The sequence below is a fragment of the Pan troglodytes genome, chromosome 12 (genome assembly GCF_028858775.2).
Source record: "Pan troglodytes isolate AG18354 chromosome 12, NHGRI_mPanTro3-v2.0_pri, whole genome shotgun sequence".
Classification (NCBI taxonomy): Eukaryota; Metazoa; Chordata; class Mammalia; order Primates; family Hominidae; genus Pan; species Pan troglodytes.
The window spans coordinates 35,018,568-35,039,891 of record NC_072410.2 but is presented as its reverse complement, the minus strand read 5'-3'; positions in this window follow the sequence as shown (position 1 = coordinate 35,039,891).

Genomic DNA, 21,324 nt, shown 5'->3' with positions numbered 1-21,324 from the left:
GCCTCCGCCTCCCAAGTAGCTGGGATTATAGATGTGTGCTACCACACTCAGCTAATTTTTGTATTTGTAGTAGAGATGGGGTTTCGCCATGTTGGCCAGGCTGGTGTTGAACTCCTGACCTCAAGTGATGCACCCGCCTTGGCCTCCCAAAGTGCTGGGATTACAGATGTGAGCCACTGTGCCCTGCCCTCAGGTAGTATCTTTGCAGGAGTGTGAAAACGGACTAATACACCATATGACTCAACAATCCCACTCCTAAGTTTTTACCTAAGAGATAAAAACGTATATTTGTAAAAAGGCCTGTAGGCAAATGTTTATAGAAGCTTTTTTACATAATTGCTCCAAACTGGAAATGTCATAATGTCTATCCACTAGTTAATGGGTAAACAAATTATAGTGCATTCATATGCTGGAATACTACTCAGCAGTAAAAAGGGACAACCTACTGATGATATGAATGACAAGGGTGCATTTCAAAAGTGTTGAACCAAGTAAAAGAAGCCAGATACAGAATATTATATACTTTATGATTCCATGTATTGACATCTGCAAAAGATAAAACCATAGTGACAAAGGAGATGAGATTGACTAACGAAGGACACAAGGAACCTTTCTTAGGTGATGGAAAGATCCCAAATCTTATTGGTGGTGGTGGTGATGTCAGTATATAAGTTTGTCAAACTCATAGAAGTGTATACCTAAGAAAGGTGAATTTTACTGTATATAAATCATATATTAATAGACCTGACTTAAACAAAAAGCAATACAGATTTTTCTCCTCCACTTTGCCCCAAAAAAGGCAGAAGGATGTGAAAACAGATTTTGTTTGTTTAAAAACTGAAATTTCAAAGATTTTAACCAATGAAGTGACAAGACAAACACAAAAAATTAAATGTAGCTTGCTTTGATGTGACATACGACACATCAATAAGGAGTTTTGGGGTGCACTTTAAGCACTAGAAGTTGTTTGAATAACAAGGATGGAAAGAGGAATTCAGGAGGTTCTGCTTAAAAAATGCAGAGCACATAGCAACAAGCCTGGTCTTCTGGTGGCTATTTCAACATTTAAAAGGACAATTATAGTTGGATCATGTGTAAAATGGGCCTGAAATATCCAAATTCCTACATGAAAGACAAAGGGTTGTTGTAACCATAGCAAGGAAGCAGCTTATCGATGTTTCTTAAAGTGTGGCCCTGGACTGACTTAATCAAAAGTTCAGGGAATGGGGTCCAGGAATCTGCAGTTTTAACAAACACTCTAGGAGACTCTTACGTATACTAAAAGTGGAAGAACATGGCACTTTGGACTTAATATGTTTGATAAATTGTGGATTTTGTGAAATTCATAATTTTTCTATATGCCTATAATTTATTTACATGTGCATAGTTTATATCAGTAATTCTTTACATTGAAGTGCTACTTGAGAGTCCATTATCACCCCCAGCAATCCCCCACTAATTCAGAGGCCTTTAATTTCTCCTGTACGATGTACTAGAAAATTCTTCCTGGCCATAGCAAACTCATCTCAGATGTTTGCAACTTGACTGTGGGTCATGGCCACTTCACTGTAGTCACTGCACAGAACTCCTAGACACAGCCCCTAAGTAGGAGGCTGCTCTTCACCCACAGCTTCCAACCAAACTTTATTTTCTATACCCACCACACAAGACTGCATGTGCAGATCAAACTTTGCTGAAAGGATGGGCTAATTAAAGCAGGAACTCCCAAAATTAATGCTGCCCTCGGGGGTCCCCTCGCATGCATGCTTCTATTCCTAACCCGGCTTTCTGTCCTCTATTCTTCTGTCTTGGATACATTTACTTTCACTTCTTTTCACCTTCTTACCCACAGAAATTGGTCTCAGCCCAGGACTCACTGCCTCCCCCATTGTATTTGTCAGCTATTGTCACAATAATTCTTTATAACAAACTACCCTGAAACTTTAACAATAATTTGTAATACTATTTGTTTAACAATAGTAATGTATTCATCTTCATAAGTCTGCATGTCATTTGGGGCTTGGCTCCAGACTAAGCTGGACCCAGGTCTACTCCACTGGTCTCTCATCCTCCTTGGAAGAATGGTCTACCTGGAGCATGTTCTTCTCATGGCAATAATAGAAATACAAGAGGGCAAGGCCTGCCACACATACGTATTTCAAGTCTCTGCCTTCCTATGTCTATGAAAAGCTCTGTAGCCAAAGTATGTCACATGGCCAAGTTCAAAGTGCAGGGATTGGAAAGCACACTCCACATACCATGAGGTCACAGCTAGAGTGTGGATGTGTATGCTGCCACAGGGGAGAGAAGCATTGTGACCATACATTCAGTCAGCCATACCCGTCATGAGTATTTCTCTCCTGTCTGAGTAACTAAGTCTAGAGAAATGCCTTGGTGCTTCACAAGGATAGTAATTGATAATTATAAACCCTTGAATTTATATAGTCTGGTCCAGTCCTGGGCCAATATGGATGATCCATTCTGTTCCTTTTGGTGAGTGCTCCAAAAGGGGGATTTGCAAGCATGTATGCATAAATGCAGAAACAAATGCTAACACATGTGCCTGTGCACACTTATATACATGAGCATGTGTACATGTGAACTCTTAAGTACAAACAAGAGGATTTTCCTAACTGCTTTATAAATTGCAAAGAATTCTATTTCATAATGATTTCAGGACTTCACATTGTACTGAGAAATATCAGTGCCTTTTCTTCAAACTTGCCTCTTCCTTCTTCATAACCAAACTCCAGGAGCCAGATCTCTGGACCTCTAAATAGCAAATTCTCTTAAATGCACAAAGCCCCTTGCAAAGCTTTGAAAATGCCGCTGTAAAATTCTTACCCAAAGTCTTCATTACTTTCATTTTCTGTCTAGGGGGAAGAGAGGGAGTAATTTTATTTTTCCAGTTGTTTGTAATTCTTCGAATTCAGGAAGAAATAGAGGCAATGTAGAGCATAGCACTGACCCTGGAACTGCCAAGTAACTTGCCGTGTGCTCTGAAAGAATCTGCTTCTCCTCTCTAAGTCTCACAGTGTTTTAGGTGGCATCTTGGGCCAGGCACTGCCTTGGTTACTTATACCAGGGACTCTCAGCGGCCATTTGTACCGGGTGGACTCTGAAGTCAGTTTCTTCCAGTGTTCTCAATGGGCACTTACACCAAGGGCTGTCTTTAGTCACTTCATTTCCATTTTCTATAATGTTCTGCCTCTTTTCTCTGTAGAGAATGTTTACACAATTTTATAATCAGAACAATCTAAACAACCAGGTGGCAATAGTAAGCACAAATGCGAAGTATCACTTTGTATCACTAACAATAGATAAAATTATTTCATATGGTGGACATCAGCATATTCCTAATGGTCAGCAAGTATAGAATAAGATTTCAAATTTCTTATGTTTTTATTTGGATGATTTTTTAAAAATATAATGTAATTATAGGATAGTCTGGCTAAACCCTTTTGGCATTTCAGGGCCAAAACTTGCATTTGTGTCTATCAAACCAGCACCAAGTAATGCTATCTTAATTGTTACAGGCAACTGAGAAAAAGTAAGATGCATATTTTATATAAATGATTCATTGCTACCAAATAAATGCCAAATGACTGGTATCCTCTAAAAGCAAGTGTTACACAGTGGTTCAAATAAAGAAAAGTCATGGGAGAATTTAGTCCTCACATAGAATGTAGTTTTGTCAGTGGGCCAGATTGAAAACAACCTGTCTTAGCTGTCACTATGGTATTTGTTTTCAGAGTAGTGCTGTAGTTTCATTAAATTATCATCTGTTGGGCATCAGCTACCAGTACTGACATGGTCGCTGGTTTTAGACCACATATCTCACTGAGATTGACTGTTAAGTTAGATTAAAAAAAAAATCTTTGAAGGTATCAGAAAGCAACCACAGCATCCAAGACCTGAGGGGCTAAGAATGAGAAAGAAACAAAAAGCAATTAGATCAGGGTAATACTCCCTACCATTTTCTCTCTTGAGACATTTAATGAGTTATAAGCAAAAAGCGCAGGGTCTAGGGCCATGCAGGAAGGTGCAGCTTAGAGAGCTTTTAGGAGTCTTATAAGGCCACAGAGACAAAATGTGGAGTTCAGGGCTAGCAAGAAAACCAGCATTAAAAGGTTAAAGATCCCATAGAAAAGAGCATGGCTGAAAAGTGAGACTGATAGTTTTTTTTTTCCCCCATTAAGGCAGTTGCTGGTTCCTAAGTCATTCAAATAAGAGAGATTAAAAAACAAAAAAACAAACAAAAACTACGTAGTGAGAGACAGGTAAGAAGCTAAAAAGTGAAAGTCTCATTGTGCTGAGGAGTCAAAAATTGGAGGTCAGTCTAGCAAAGAGTTGAAGCTTTGAAAAATACCTCCACACTTTCAGCTGAGACTTCTGACAGACTGCAGATAGGAGTAAGGGCAAAGCAGAAATAAACTAGCCTCAAAAAACCTAAAACCCAGCCTCAAAGTATCAAATTACCTAACTGGATTAGGGTGATCTGCCCCTACTCTGTCTGCTAGAAGAAAATTAAATTGTCTTTGAAGAAGGAAAACATCACACAGAGCTTCTATAATTTTTCATATACAATGTCTAGCATCTGAGTAAAAATCTCTAGGTAATGTCAATAAATAGAACCAAGTGACAGAAAATAAAAAGTAAAAAACAGAAACAGATTAGACTTACAGAAGATTGAGATATTGGTGTTATCAGACACAGGCTATAAAATAATTGTGGTTATTTTATAATCATCCTTAAAAAAGGATAATCATCCTTAAAAAAGATGACAAAATGGAGAATTTCATCAAAGACCTGCAATCTATTCGAATCTATCAGAAACTTTTAGAACTTAGAGATAAATTAATTGACATACAAATGATTCATAAGCACATAAAAATGCTCAACATCATTAGTCATTGGGGAAATGCAAACCAAAACCACAATGAAACACCACTTCACACCCACCAATATGCCTAAAATAAAAAAGGCAGTAACAAAGTTTGGCCAGGATGTGGAAAATTTAAACCCTCGTACCTTGCTGGGGGTGCAAAATTGTGCTGAAACATTGAAAAACAGTTTGGCAGTTTATCAAAATGTTAAACATAGTTACTATATGACCCAGAAATTCCACTCCTTGGTACATACCCACGAGAATTGAAAACATATATCTACACAAAAACTTGTACAGCAATGTTCATAGCAACATTATTCATAATAGCCAAAAAGTAGAAACAACCAAAATGTCCATCAACTTATAAATGGATAAGCAAAATGTGATACATCTATACATGGGAATACTATTCTGCCATAAAAAGGAATGAAGTACCAACACATGCTGCAACATGATTGAGCCTTGGTAACAAATGCCAAGTGAAAGAAGCCAGTCGTAAAAGGCTACCTATTGTATGATTCCATTTATATGAAATGTCCAGAATAGGCAAATCCATACAGACAGAAAGTAGTGTTTAGTGGTTGCCAGGGTCTGGGAGAGGAGAGAATAGGGGATGACTGCTAATGTGCTTGGAGTTTCTTTTGGGGATGATGAAAATGTTCTGAAATTAGATAGTGGTGATGGTTGTATGACTCTAGGACTATGCTAAAAACTACTGAATTATACACTGTAAAAGATTTCATGGTATGTGGATTTAGTTCCCAAAAGCTATTATTTAATTAAAAGAAACAATTAATTAATTAAAATTAAGAATTTAGTACATGGGTTTAACAACTGCTGAGAGAATTAGTGAACTGGAAAACTTCTCAGGAAAAAAAAATTCCAATTGAATCACAGAGAAAAAATATAATGGAAAATGTAGGGAAAAAACCTAAAAGATACAGGGAACATTGTGAAAAGGTTTACATATGTGTAATTGGAGTCTTCAAGAAAGAGAGATGGCAGAAGAAGTATTTAAAGAAATACTAACAATTTACAAAAAATTGGTTTAAAAAAACCACAGATTCAAAAATTTCTTTGAACACCAGGCAATTTAAATACAAAACAAAACCACATGTTGATCCATCTAGCGAAACTGCTGACAAACAAAGATCAAAGAGACACTCTTAAAAGAAGCTCTAGGGAAAAAATACACATTGCCTTCAAAGGAGCAATAGAAGGATTGACAGATGCCTTTCTACTAGACAAAGAAGTGACATTGTAAAGTGCAGAAAAAAATAAACTGACAACTTATAATACTATACTCAGTGAAAATGTCTTTCAAAAATGAAAGCAAGAAAAAGACATTAAAAAATAAACCAAAGGAACTTGTTTCCAATCGGCTTACAGTAAAATAAATACTAAAGGGAGCTTTTTAAATGGAGGGAAAATGGCCCAAGATGGAAATTTGAAAATAAAGGGGAGGAGAACTGAAGATTATTATGGGAAAGAGTCAATTTATGAGTAAAGTGGGGGAGGGAAGATGGTCCACTAGACACAGCCAGGTAGAACAGCTCCCACCAAGGGACTGAGACAACTGGCATGCTCCTAACAGATCTTCAGAGGGAAGGCACTGAGAGTGGATGGAGGGAAGACACAGAAGCTGGGCTGAAGCGGGAGAAAGCTGGGAATCCTGTATAGGGCCAGGAACACCGGGACTTGTTCCTGGCGCCCAATGGCTCTGGGGAAATGAGTGAGTTGAACTGGCAAGGAGGAACCTGTTCTTGCCATGGGCCTCTGGAACCCTGGCAGGAGAAGATACCTTGACCACCACTGACACTCGAGTTGGCAGGGAGAGCTGCTTAGAGAAGTGGTAGAGGCAGCACACCAGCTGATGTGGAGCCCAGAGGGTTTGATGTGGGAGCGTCTGTAGTGGAGTACAGCTAGGGACGGCCATCCCCCTAGGCTCTCCTTGCTCCCATAGGAGACGTTAGTTCTAGGGGAGCTGTAGAAACTGAACTCTGCAGGGTGGTCTTGCCGATCAGATGGAGCCAGTCCAACTTGAGCACTCCTTGGTATGCTGGCCTCTCCCGGGGCCCCAGCCTGTTCACGCCTGCTTGCAGGGCAGTCTAGGGTGCCCTGGGGGGTATCATACCTTCTGCACTTGTGGACCATGCTTGACCAGTGGAGAGCTACGATGGGGTGGCCTGTATGGCCACACACCAGCCCACACACTCCCTCCCCATACTGTAGCTTCCCGTGGGCCCACCACATCTCCCAACATAGCTTTGCTGGTGCATGACTGCACAGGCAGATTTTGCTTTCCTTGCCCCACCAGCATGGGGGAGTGCAGTCTCTCACCCCCCGCCCCCGCCGTCACCAACCATCATTGCAGATGGAGCCTTGGTGGGCACAAAGCCAGCCAGCCCCACCTCTGTCAGTGCACCACCCTTACGCTAGCATTGCATAGAGAACAGCGGGTCCTCCCCAGCCCTGAGCAACCACTCCTAATTGTGGAGCATAGAGAAGGCACCCAGACCTGCGCCCACCAGCGTCCCACCCCCAGCGAACACCACCTCCAGTGCGACTGCCCACACAGTCACCAGCACAACCACCCCCCTACCCTGCCCTCCTGCCCTAGCTGCATTGCCTCTGCCACTGTGTGAACACCCACAGAGGGGCAGGCAACCTGGCACCTGCTAGCACTCTGACACAGCTGCCACTATGAGGTCAAATCTCACTGTCACCCCGCTACGAAACACTTTGGCTGACACCACCTATTGCAGTGTAGTGACCAGTGGTCCAGGGCCACCATGGCCCCTTAGCACAGTGAATTCTTAACCCCAAGGAGTCAGAGAACAAAGCCAGGGCCCAATACAAGTCCTCCAGAGTTAGAGCACGCAGTCCAGGAGCTGGGAGCTGAGCATTGACCCTCTAAAATCTTCTGAAAATGAAGCCAGGCCGAGTGTGGTGGCTCATGCCAGTAATCCCAACACTTTGGGAGGCCGAGGCGGGCGGATCACTTGAGGAGAGGAATTCGAAACCAGCCTGGCCCACATGGTGAAACCTGTCTCTACTAAAAAATACAAAAAAAAAAAAAAAACCCAAAAAACAGTTAGCTGGGCGTGGTGGCGGGGCGCACTTTAATCCCAGCTACTTGGGAGGCTGAGGCAGGAGAACTGCTTGAACCCGGGAGGTGGAGGTTGCAGTGAGCCAAGATCACACCACTGCACTCCAACCTGGCTGACACAGCAAGACTCCATCTCAAAAACAAAAACAAAAACAAAAACAAAAACAAAAACGAAGCCGGTCAGCTGAATCTACCTTATACAACAATCAAACCCTCAAGGTCATCAAATAGGATAAAAGAAAAAAAATTTAAAGGTCAGCAAACTCAAAGATTGAAGGTAGATAAGCCCACAAAGAAGAGGAAGAACCAGTGCAAAAACCCTGACAACTCAAAAAGCCAGAGTGCTTTCTTTCCTCCAAACAACCACACTGTCTCTTTAGCAAGGATTCTGAACCAGGCTGAGATGGCTGAAATGTCGGAATATGGATAGGAATGAACGTCATTGAGCTACAGGAGTTGAAACTCAACTTGAAACCCGATACAAGGAAGCTAAAAATCATGATAAAACAATGCAGGAGCTGACAGAGAAAAGAGCCAGTATAGAAAAGAATGTAATCGACCTAATAAAGATGAAAAACTCACTATGAGAATTTCACAATGCAATCACAAGTATTAATAGCAAGAAGAGACCAAGTGGAGGAAAGCATCTCAGAGTTTGATGACTGGCTTTCTGAAATATGACAGTCAGATAAGAATGAAGAAAAAAGAATAAAAAGAAATGAACAAAACCACCAAAAAATATGAGATTATGTAAATAGACTAAATCTGTGACTCATTGGTGTACCTGAAAGAGATAGGGAGAATGGAACCAACTTGGAAAACATATTTCAGAATGTCATCCATGAGAACTTCCCCAACCTTGCTAGAGAGGCCAGCATTCCAATTAAAAAAATCCAGAGAACCCCAGTAAGACACTTCATAAGAAGATCATCCCCAAGACACTTGATCATCAGATTCTCTAAGGTCAAAATGAAAGAAAAAATTTTAAAGGCAGCTAGAGAGAAAGGTCAGGTCACCTACAAAGGGAATCCTATCAGCCTAACAGCGATCCTCTCGGCAAAAACCCTACAAGCCAGAAGAGATTGGAGGCCAATATTACATTCTTGAAGAAAAGAAATTCCAACTCAGAATTTCATATCTGGCCCAACTACACTTCATAAGTGAAGGAGAAATAAAATCCTTTTCAGACAAGCAAATGCTGACAGAATTTGTTACCATGAGACTTGCCTGAAGAAAGCACTACATATGGAAAGGAAAGACCATTACTGACCACTACAAAAACACACTGAAGTACACAGACCAGTTACACTATAAAGCAACCACATAAACAAGTCTGCAAAATACCCCACTTACATCATGATGACAGGATCAAGTTCACACATATCAATACTAACCTTCAATGTAAATGTGCTAAATGCCCCAATTAAAAGACACAGAGGTCAGGTGCAGTGGCTCACCCTATAATCCCAGAACTTTGGGAGGCCAAGGCAGGCAGATCACTTAAGGCCAGGAGTGTGAGACCAGCCTGGCCAACATGGTGAAATCCCGTGTCTACTAAAATTACAAAAATTAGCTGGGTGTGGTGGTGCACACCTGTAATCCCAGCTACTTGGGAGGCTGAGGCATAAGAATTGCTTGAAGCCAGGAGGTGGAGGTAACAGTGAACCATGATCACACCACTGTACTCCAGCCTGGGTGGCAAAGCAAGACTCTGTCTCAGAAAAATAAAAAAAGACACAGAGTGGCAAGGTGGATAAGAACCAAACCTGGCTGGGCATGGTGGCTCACACCTGTAATCCCAGCAATTTGGGAGGCTGAGGCGGGCAGATCACTTGAGGTCAGGAGTTTGAGACCAGCCTGGCCAACATGGTGAAACCCTTTCTCTACTAAAAATACAAAAGTTGGCTAGGCGTAGTGGCATGCACCTGTAGTCCCAGCTACTCGGGAGGCTGAGGCAGGAGAATGGCTTGAACCCAGGAGGTAGAGGTTGCAGTGAGCTGAGATTGTGCCACTGCACTCCAGCTTGGGCCACAGAGTGAGACTCTGTATCAAAAAAAAAACCCACAAAACTTTGGGAGGCTGAGGCAGGTGGATCATGAGGTCAGGAGATCAAGACTATCCTGGCTAACACGGTGAAACCCCGTCTCTACTAAAAATACAAAAAATTAGCCGGGCATGGTGGCGGGTGCCTGTAGTCCCAGCTACTCAGGAGGCTAAGGCAGGAGAATGGCATGAACCCGGGAGGTGGAGCTGGCAGTGAGCCAAGATCATGCCACTGCACTCTAGCCTGGGCGACAGAGAGAGACTCCGTCTCAAAAAAAAAAAAAAAAAAGTAAGAAACAAGACCCTTTGAGATGCTGTCTTCAAGAGACCCATCTCACATGCAGCAACACACATAGGCTTAAAATAAAGGGATGGAGAAAAATTTACCAAGCAAATGGAAAACAGAAAAAAGCAGAGGTTGCAATCCTAGTTTCAGGCAAAACAGATTTTAAACCAACAAAGACTGAAAAAGACAAAGAAGGGCATTATATAATGGTAAAGGGTTCAATTCAACAAGAAGATCTAACTATCCTAAATATATATGCACCCAACACAGGAGCACCCAGATTCATAAAGCAAGTTCTTAGAGATCTTCAAAGAGACTTTAACACCTCACTGACAATATTAGGCAGATCAAGACAGAAAATTAGCAAAGATATTCAGGACATGAACTAAGCATGGGATCAAATGGACCTGATAAATATCTACAGGACTCTTCACTGAGAAACAAGAGAATATACATTTTTCTCTTTGTCACATGGCACATCTTCTAAAATTGATCACACAATCAGAAGTAAAACACTCCTCAGCAAATGCAAAATAATTGAAATCATAACAATTCTCAGACCATAGTGCAATCAAATTAGAAATCAAGATTAAGAAATTTACTCAAAACTATACAATTACATGGAAATTGAATACCCTGCTCCTGAATGACATTTGGGTAAGTAATGAAATTAAGGCAAAAATCAGAAGTTCTTTGAAACTAATGAGAACTAAAATACAACATACCAGAATCTCTGGGACACAGCTAAGTCAGGGTTAAAAGGAAAATTTATAGCATTAAATGTCCACATCAAAAAGTTAGAAAGCTCTCAAGTCAACAGCCTCACATCACAACTAAAAGAACTAGAGAACCAAGAGCAAACAAATTCCAAAGCTAGCAGAAGACAGGAAATAACCAAAACCATAGCTGAACTAAAGGAAACTGAGACAAAAAATACCATTCAAAAGATCAGTGAATCCAGGAGCTGGTTTTCTGAAAAGATTTATGACATAGATAGACCACTAGCAAGATTAATGCAGAAGAAAAGAGAGAAGATTCAAATAAACAGAATTAGAAACGACAAGGGGGATATTACCACAGACCCCACAGAAATACAAACAACCATCAGAGAGTATTATGAACACCCGTATGCACATAAACTAGAAAAACAAGAAGAAAGGATAAATTCCTATGAACATACACCCTCCCAAGACTGAACCAGGAAGAAATTGAATCCCCAAACAGACCAACAACAAGCTCTGAAATTGAGTCAGGAATAAATAGCCTAACAACAACAAAAAAGCCAAGGACAAGATAGATTCACAGCTGAATTCTACCAGATATACAAAAGGAGCTGGTACCATCCCTGCTTACACTATTCTAAGAAATTGAGGAGGAGAAACTCCTCCCTAACTCATTCTATGAGGCTTAGATCATCCTCATACCAAAACCTGGCAGAGACACAACAAAAAAAGAAAACTTCAGGTCAATATGCTTGATGAACATCAATGCAAAAATTCTCAACAAAATACTGGCAAACTGAATCCAGCAGCACATCAAAAAGCTTATCCACCATGATCAAGTAGGCTTTATTCCTGGGATGCAAGGTTAGTTCAACATATGCAAATCAGTAAATGTGATTTATCACATAAACAGAACTAAAGACAAAAACCACATGATTATCTCAATAGATGCTGTAAAGGCTTTTGATAAAATTCAATCATCCTTCATATTAAAAAATCTCAATAAACTAGGTATTGAGGGAACGTACCTCAAAATAATAAGAGCCATCTATGACAAACCCACAGACAACATGATACTGAATGGGCAAAAGCTGGAAGCATTCCCCTTGAAAACTGGCACAAGACAAGGATGCCCTCTCCCACCACTCCTATTCAACATAGTATTGGAAGTTCTGGCCAGGACAATCAGGCAAGAGAAAGAAATAAAGGGCATCCAGATAGGAAAAGAGGAAGTCAAACTATCCCTGTTTGCAGATGACATGATTCTACATCTAGAATATAGTCTCAACTCAAAACCTTTTTTTTTATAGACAGAGTCTCACTCTGTTGCCCAGGCTGGAGTGCAGTGGCACAATCTCGGCTCACTGCAAGCTCCGCCTCCCAGGTTCACACCATTCTCCTGCCCCAGCCTCCCGAGTAGCTGGGGCTACAGGTGCCCACCAACATGCCCGGATAATTTTTTGTATTTTTAGTAGAGATGGGGTTTTACCATGTTAGCCAGGATGGTCTCGATCTCCTGACCTCGTGATCCGCCTGCTTTGGCCTCCCGAAGTGCTGGGATTACAGGCATGAGCCACCGCGCCCGGCCCAAAACATTCTTAAGCTGATGAACAACTTTAGCAAAGTCTCAGAACACAAAATCAATGTACGAAAATCACTAACATTTCTGTACACCAACAACAGTCAAGCCAAGAGTCAAATCAGGAATGCAATCCCATTCACAATTCCCACCACAAAAATAAAATACATAAGAATACAGCTAACCGGGAAGGTGAAAGATCTCTACAAGGAGAGCTACAAAACCTTGCTCAAAGAAATCAGAGATGACACAAACAATTGGAAAAACATTCCATGCTCATGGATAGGAAGAACCAATATTGTTAAAATGGCCATACTGCCCAAAACAATATATAGATTCAATGCTGTTCCTATCATTTTTCGCAGAACTAGAAAAAAAACTATTTAAAAATTCATATTAAACCAAAAAATAGCCCAAATAACCAAAGCAATCCTAAGCAAAAGGAACAAAGCTGGAGGCATCACAATACATGACTTCAAACTATACTACGGTAACCAAAATAGCATGGTACTGGTACAAAAACACAGAGACAAATGGAACAGAACAGAGAACCCAGAAATAAATAGAAAACCCATTCCATACATAAGAACAGGCAAAGATTTCATGCGGAAGACACCAACAGCAATTGCAACAAAAGCAGAAATCGACAAATTGGATCTAATTAAACTAAAGAGCTTCTGCACAGCAAAGGAAGCTATCAACAGAGTAAACAGACAACCTATAGAATGGGAGAAAACTTTTGCAAACTATGCATCTGACAAAGGTCAAATATCCAGCATCTATAAGGAACTTAAGCAAATTTATAAGAAAAATACAAACAACCCCATTACAAAGTGGGCAAAGGACATGAACAGACACTATTTTAGAAAGGACATACATGTGGCCAACAAGCATATGAAAAAAAGCTCAACATCACTGATCATTAGATAAATGCAAATCAAAGCCACAATGAGATACTATCTCACACCAGTCAGCTTGGCTACTATTAAAAAATCAAAAAATAACAGATGGGGGTGAGGTTGGGGAGGAAAGGAACGCTTATATACTGTTGGTGGGAGTGTAAATTAGTTCAACCATGTGGAAGACAGTGTGGTGATTCCTAAACACAGGTTTAGCTATAGAACAAACCTGCACATGTACCCCTTAACCTAAAATAAAAGTTAAATTTAAAAAAATTTAGGAGTAAATATAAGGAAAACTTATTGTTTTGTAGAGTACTAATGTCCTTGGGAATTTTAAATATGCATAATATTGAATGTATGTAATCTTAAAATACATAACTATATGCCTATAATCCCAGCACTTTGGGACACCAAAGTGAGTGGTTCACTGGATCACCGGAGATCGAGATCAGTTTGGCCAACATGGCAAATCCCTATCTGTACTAAAAATACAAAAATTAGCCGGGCGTGGTGGCGTGCGGTTGTAGTCCTAGCTACTTTGGGAGACTGAGGTGAGAGGATCGCTTGAACTTGGGAAGTGGAGGTTGCAGTGAGCTGAGATCTCGCCATTGCACTTCAGCCTGGGGGACAGAGTGAGACTGTATCTCAAAAAAAAAAAAAAAAAAAAGAAATATATATATAATTACAACACAAAAGGTGGCAGTAGTTAAAGTAGCGAAGATCTTTGTGTTGTCTGGCAAAGTAGAGTACTAATTTATATTATACTGTAACCAGTCAGGAATAGGAATGCATGTTGTAATTCTAGGGTAATCACTTAAAGAATTATAACGATTGACTGGATACGGTGGCTCACTCCTGTAATCCCAGCACTTTCGGAGGTGGAGGTGGGAGGATCACTTGAGTCCCCAAGTTGAAGACCAGCCTGAACCACATAGTGAGACCCCTGTCTCTATATTTTTAATAAATAAAATTAAAGAAAAAAATTATAAAGATTGTATAACTACCAAGCTAGTAGAGTGGAACAATGGAATAATAAAAAAATGTAATTTTACCAAAGCAGGCAAGAAAGGAGAAAAAAAAGGACAAAAGAGCAGGTGGGATAAGACAAAAAGAATAGTTAGCTGTAGTTTTGCTGTTGTTGTTGTTTGAGATGGGGTCTCACTGTGTCACCCAGGCTGGAGTGTAGTGGCATGATCACGGTTCACTGTAGCCTCAAGCTCCCAATGCTCAGGTGATCTTCCTGCCTCAGCACCCCCCGCCCCAAGTAGCTGTAACTACAGGCATGCATCAACATGCCCAGCTAATTTTTGTATTTTTACTAGAGACGTGGTTTCACCATGTTGCCCAGGCTGTTCTCGAACTCCTGGGCTCAAGCAATCCACCTGCCATGGCCTCCCAAAGTTTTAGGATTACAGATGTGAGCCATTGCACCCAGCCATATGTAGATTTAAAACCCTAATGTATCAGTAATTACATTAAACATACATGGAGTAAGTACTCCTCTTAAAAGTCAAAACTTGTCAGACTGGATAAAAGACAAGACATATCTTAATGGTAAGGTGTATTTGCAAAAAGATGTACATGTAAACAACAGCAAAAAGAAAGCTGATGCAAGCCAGACATGGTGGCTCATGCCTGTAATCCCAGCACTTTGGGAGGCTGAGGTGGGTGGATCACCTGAGGTCAGGAGTTCAAGACCAGCCTGGCCCACATGGTGAAACTCCATCTTTACCAAAAATACAAAAATTACCTGAGCATTGTGGCACACACCCTGTAATCCCAGCTACTCGGGAGGGTAAGGCAGGAGAATGGCTTGAATCCAGGAGGTGGAGGTTGCAGTGAGCTGAGACCACACCACTGCACTCCAGCCTGGGCGACAGAGGGAGACCCTGTCTCAAAAAAAAAAAAAAAGAAAGAAAAGAAAGAAAGCTGATACAATCATAATAATATCTGTCAAAGTTTTGTGTGTTTTTTTTTTCTTTTTAGGTAACAAAGTCTCACTCTGTCTCCTAGGCTGCAGTGCAGTGGCCCAGTCATAGTTCTCTGCAGCCTTGAATTCCTGGGCTCAAGCCATCCTCCCGCCTCGGCCTCTTGAGTAGCTGGGACTACAGGTGTGCACCACCATGCTCGGCTAATTTTTTTTTATCTTTCGGAGAGAGGGGGTCTTGCTATGTTGCCCAGGCTGGTCTTCAACTCCTGGACTCAAGCTGATTTTCCCACCTTGGCCTCCCAAAGTGCTGGGAATACAGGCGTGAGCCACTGCACCTGGCCCAAAGTCGATGTTCTAAATGACTCTTCAAAATTTTTTAAATAGACTTTATTTTTAGAGCAGTTTTAGGTTTATAGTAAAATAGAGTTGAAAGTGCAAAGATTTTCCACAGACTTCTTTTCTCCAGCAACCTCCACTATCAACATCCCACACCAGAGTGGTATATTTGTTGCAATTGTTGAACCTACATTGACACATAATTATTATCCAAAGCCCATAGTTTATATGAGTTCACCCTTGGTGTTATACATTTTATGGGTCTGGACAAATGTATAATGACATGTATCTACCATTATAGTATCTATCATACAGAATAGTTTCACTCTCCTATTCATCCCTCCCTTTCCCCTAATCCCTGGGATCCACTGATCTTTTTAGTGTCTCCATGGCTTTGTCTTTCCCAGCATGCCCTACAGTTGGAATTATATACTATGTTGCCTTTTCAGACTGGGTTCTTTCACTTAATAGTATACATTAAAGTTTGCTCCATGTCTCTTCATGGCTTGATAGCTAATTCCCTTTTTTTTTTTTTTTTTTCTGAGACAGGATCTCACTCCTGTTGCCCAGGCTAGAGCACAGTGGTGCAATCATAGCCCAATGAAGCCTGGACTTCCTGGGCTCAGGTGATTCTCCCACCTCAGCCTCCTGAGTAGCTGGGACTTCAGGCATGTGCCACCATTCCTGGCGAATTTTTTGTATTTTTATTAGAGATGAGGTTTTGCCTTGTTCCTCAGGCTGGTCTCAAACTCCCGGGCTCAAACAATGTGCTTGCCTTGGCCTCCTAAAGTCCTAGGATTACAGGTGTGATCCACTGTGCCTGGCTCATTTCCTCTTAATGGTGGGTAATATTCCATTATTCGGATATACCATAGTTTATCTATTCACCTACTAAAGTACATCTTGGTCTCTTCCAAGTCTGGGGAATTATTAATACAGCACACTGCTCTGGCAGCATCTTTAGGCACTCATTACCAAGCGTGATGTTCCAGAAGAGGATCGTGTACAAGGGAGCGATTACATGTTTAGTCTCATAACTCCCTCCAACTTGGCACAAGTCAGAACATTAAAAAAACTAGAGATGGGGTCTTACTGTGTTGCCCAGGTTGGTCTCAGACTCCTGAGCTCAAGCGATCCTCCTGCCTCCACTTCCCAAAGTGCTGGGATTACAGATGTGAGCCACCATGCCTGGCCTTTAGAACATTTAAAAAATGTGTTTATGTTCATCTTCAGTGTCTCTTTTTAATTCACTCTAATTTTCTACAATGAACATACATTACCTGTGTATTTTGAAGTTAAAAATGGGCTGGGCGAGGTAGCTCACGCCTGTAATTCCAGCACTTTGGGAGGCCGAGGTGGGAGGATCATTTGAGGTTAGGAGTTCGAGACCAGCCTAACCAACATGGTGAAACCCCATCTCTGCTAAAAATACAAAAATTAGCCAGGCGTGGTGGCACATGCCTGTAGCCCCAGCTACTTGGGAGGCTGAGGCACAAGAATCACTTTTACCCGGGAGGCAGAGGTTGCAGTGAGCCGAGATCACTCCAGCCTGGGTGACAGAGCGAGACTCCATCTCAAATAAATAAAAAAAACAAAAACACAGTATTTGTGGCACCTCCTACAAGAAGTCTTCCTTGACCCTCTCCCCACCTTTCCATGGTAGCTTTGTTCTCTTCTCTTAGTTTCTGTCAAATGCATGCTCACCACTAGCAGAGCACTTACCATAAGGTATTTTATTCACCTACTTAAATACCTGCCTTCTTCTTAGGCTGTGATTTCCTTAGGGCAGGTGCTATGTCTTTCAAAATTGGGTACCTAAGGGCCTAAAGGGGGCCTCGGGCAGGAGCTTTGATCTTTTCATCTCCTTTAAGTTTTCTGACTTTGACACCCAATTTGGTCAACAACCAAGCCCATAAGACCTATTCTCAGAGAACACAAAGAAAGCTTCTTCTCTTCAGTTAACTTACATGCCTTAATAAGCCCTGAATACACAACACCATGAATATGAGAAAACCAGGGCTCCAAAGGGACTTGATTGGCACAGTCATCTCAGGAATGCTGTAGGTCAAGGCAGGTCTTCAGGCAGGTCTACTTAGGTAAGAGGTATATTTCTCTGAAATGAAATGTAAAGAGGGTTGGCAGGGATTAGGACTGGAACTAGACCTCGAGACTAGGAGGCAGGAAGGCTATGAAGGCATGAATGCTTCAGAAGACAGATGGATAGAGGCGGGACAGAGCATCACACAAGTGCTGAACTTACACAAATTCAACTAGATATGTTTGGCAGAGAGGAAGGGTGGATGAGGGGAAAAGCAAAAGTGGGAAGTGTGGAGAAATGAGATCTAAGAGAAATAACCATTTAATGGGCAAGTGGCTCATGCCTGTAGTCCCAGCACCTTGGGAGGCTTAGGCGGATGGATCACTTGAGTCCAGGAGTTCAAGACCAGCCTGGGCAAAATGGCAAAACTCCATCTCTATGAATAATACAAAAAATTAGCTGGGCATAGTGGTGTGCACCTGTAGTTCCAGCTGCTCACGAGGCTGAGGTGGGAGGAGCACTTGAGCCCAGGAAGTGGAGGTGGCAATGAGCTGAGATTGCACTACTGCACTCCAGCCTGAATGACAGAGTGAGACTCTGTCTCAAAAAGTAAGTAAATAGGCCAGGCATAGTGGCTCATGCCTGTAATCCCTGCACTTTGGGAGGCTGAGGCGGGCGGATCACGAGGTCAGGAGATCAAGACCATCCTGGCTAACATGGTGAAACTCTGTCTCTACTAAAAATACAAAAAAAAAAGAATAGCCGGGTGTAGTGGCGGGCGCCTGTAGTCCCAGCTACTCAGGAGGCTGAGGCAGGAGAACGGCGTGAACCTGGGAGGCGGAGCTTGCAGTGAGCCGAGATCGCGCCACTGCACTCTAGCCTGGGCGACAGAGCGAGACTCCGTCTCAAACCAAACCAAACCAAACCAAACCAAAACAAAACAAAAAAATTAGCCAGGAGTGGTGGCACACATCTGTGATCCCAGCTACTCGGGAGGGTGAGGCAGGAGAATCATTTGAACCCGAGAGGCGGAGGTTGCAGTGAGCCGATATCGTGTCACTGCACTCAGGCTGGGTGACAGAGCAAGACTCTGTCTCAAAAAAAAAAAAAAAAAAAAAAAAAAAGCAAAAAAGTAAGTAAATAAAATAGATTTTTTTAAAAAAGAAATAAGTATGTAAATAATGCAGGTTTCTATATCCTTATTAATGTACAGGTTATTCTACTTAACATTCCACTCAGGGTTGCCTCTGATAAGCTTGAGAAGGAAGAATTAACATCAATTTTACCTTTAGTGTGGTGGGGATTCAGCCTTGACTGCACTGGGATGAACAGGTGGGCTTTAAAAAAAAAAATGCAGGTGCCTAGAACCCACTGCCAGAAATTCTGATATAATCAGTTAGTTAGAGGTATGGCGTGAGCACCAGGATTGCAAAGGCTTCCCAGGTAATTCTGATATGCAGCTAGAGTTGGGAATCTCTGCAGCTGGTCTTGGGTTCTAACTCACTGTTCCTAGTGTGACTTCATACTGTGCTGAGTGTGATTCTAGTGTTTAAAGATACATATTTGTCACTCAAAATGACCCCCAAACTTAAGCCTGTAACTTCATCTGGTGTTCATCTGAGGAAACAGCAATCTGTTTCAACATGGACCATGTTTGACTTATTAAGAGCTTATATATCTCTATACTGTTTTTGTGGTATTTGAGGGATTTTTCAAAGGTGATTTTTAAATCCATTTATTACTCCTTAGCCCTTCCTCCTACCTCCATATAGATACTACTTTTATTAGAGTCTTGTGACATCTCCCAGAACTTCTTTTTTGGGGGAGGCGGGTGTGGAGATGGCATCTCAGTCTGTTGCCCAGACTGGAATGCAGTGGTGTGATCTTGGCTCACTGTGATCTCCGCCTCCCGGGTTCCAGCGATTCTCCTGTTTCAGCCTCTCGAGTAGCTGGGATTACAAGTGTGTGCCACCACAATCAGCTAATTTTTGTATTTTTAGTAGAGACAGGATGTCACCATGTTGGGCCCAGCTGGTCTTGAACTCATGACCTTAAGTCATCCACCTTCCTTGGCCTCCCAAAGTGCTTGGATTACAGGCATGAGCCACCATGCCCAGCCCCCAGAACGTCTTTATACAAGTCCAGCTAATGAAAATATTTTTTATTTTTTCTGCCTCTTTGCACAAATATTAACATATTTTTGCACCTTTTTTTTTTAAATGTAAGAATATTTAGGCATCTTAGCACCCAGATTGTAAACATTAAATACCAGTTTTCACTTAAAGGAACCATGAATTCTTGGAGAAACTGCTTATTCCAGATTTGGATAGGAAATACACAAGATGATTCAGGAATAACTTGTCTCCTAAGAAAGGAAGAAAGCTCTCAAAGACCGGTAGAATCATATGTAAAGATTTCAGGTTTCAAACTGTAGAGGCTCATCATGGGCAGCAACAGCATAACATGGACACTGACAGATTGAAAACCATCAATTATGTTTAGTTTTTAATTTTTTGTTTGTTTGTTTTGAGACAGAGTCTCACTCTGTTGCCCAGGCTGGAGTGCAATGGGGTGATCTTTGTTCACTGCAGCCTCTACCTCCTGGGTTCAGTTCAAGCGATACTCGTGCCTCAGCCTCCTGAGTAGATAGGACTATAGGCGCATGCCACCATGCTTGGCTAATTTTTGTATTTTTTGTAGAGACGAGGTTTCACCATGTTGCCCAGGTTGGTCTTGAACTCCTGAGCTCAAGAGATCTGCTGGCATGGGCCTCCCAAAGTGCTGGGATTACAGGCATGAGCCACTGCGTCCGGCACTCATCAAATATGTCTAAGTCCTTAATTTCGTAATGATATTCAAAAATATGTCATCTTTGGAGGGGTCTAGAGGACATCATTAGTTTCAAAACTGGAAAATAAGAGGGTGAATCAAGCATTTCTATACAAACTATAGCACTGAGTCATCAAGTATTATGTGGTGAGTTTCTCTTTATAGAAATACTCCAGCTAATGAAGAAGGAATGACAGAATATCACTGCTCTGGACCCTCATGAATTAATGGACAAAGGGCTGAGCCAGTGGCATCGCAACAGAGAGGCAGCATGATGCAATAGACCTCTTGAAGTACACAACACCACTTATGAAGTCATCTTACTACCCCCCAAAAAGGAAAAACAGAGAACCCACGTTGGATTACATCTGTAGATACAACTACCAGTTCACGGGAAAGATAGAGAACAGAGGAATATTTTAAATGACTCTACAAAAATGCGTAAACAAAATCCAGACTATGAGAAACAAATAATTACAAAGAGGAAAAAAGCAACGGAGAAGAATCCCATAGATTAAAAGAGATTTAAGAGATACTAACCTGTTGCAGTGTATGCACCTGTGAAGAAAAAAAGTTGACACAGCAGGCCTGAGACTGCTATTCTTGGAAAGGTCCCCTTGTAAGGTTAGCCATTGGCTGGCATATGGAAACTTGGAGTTCAT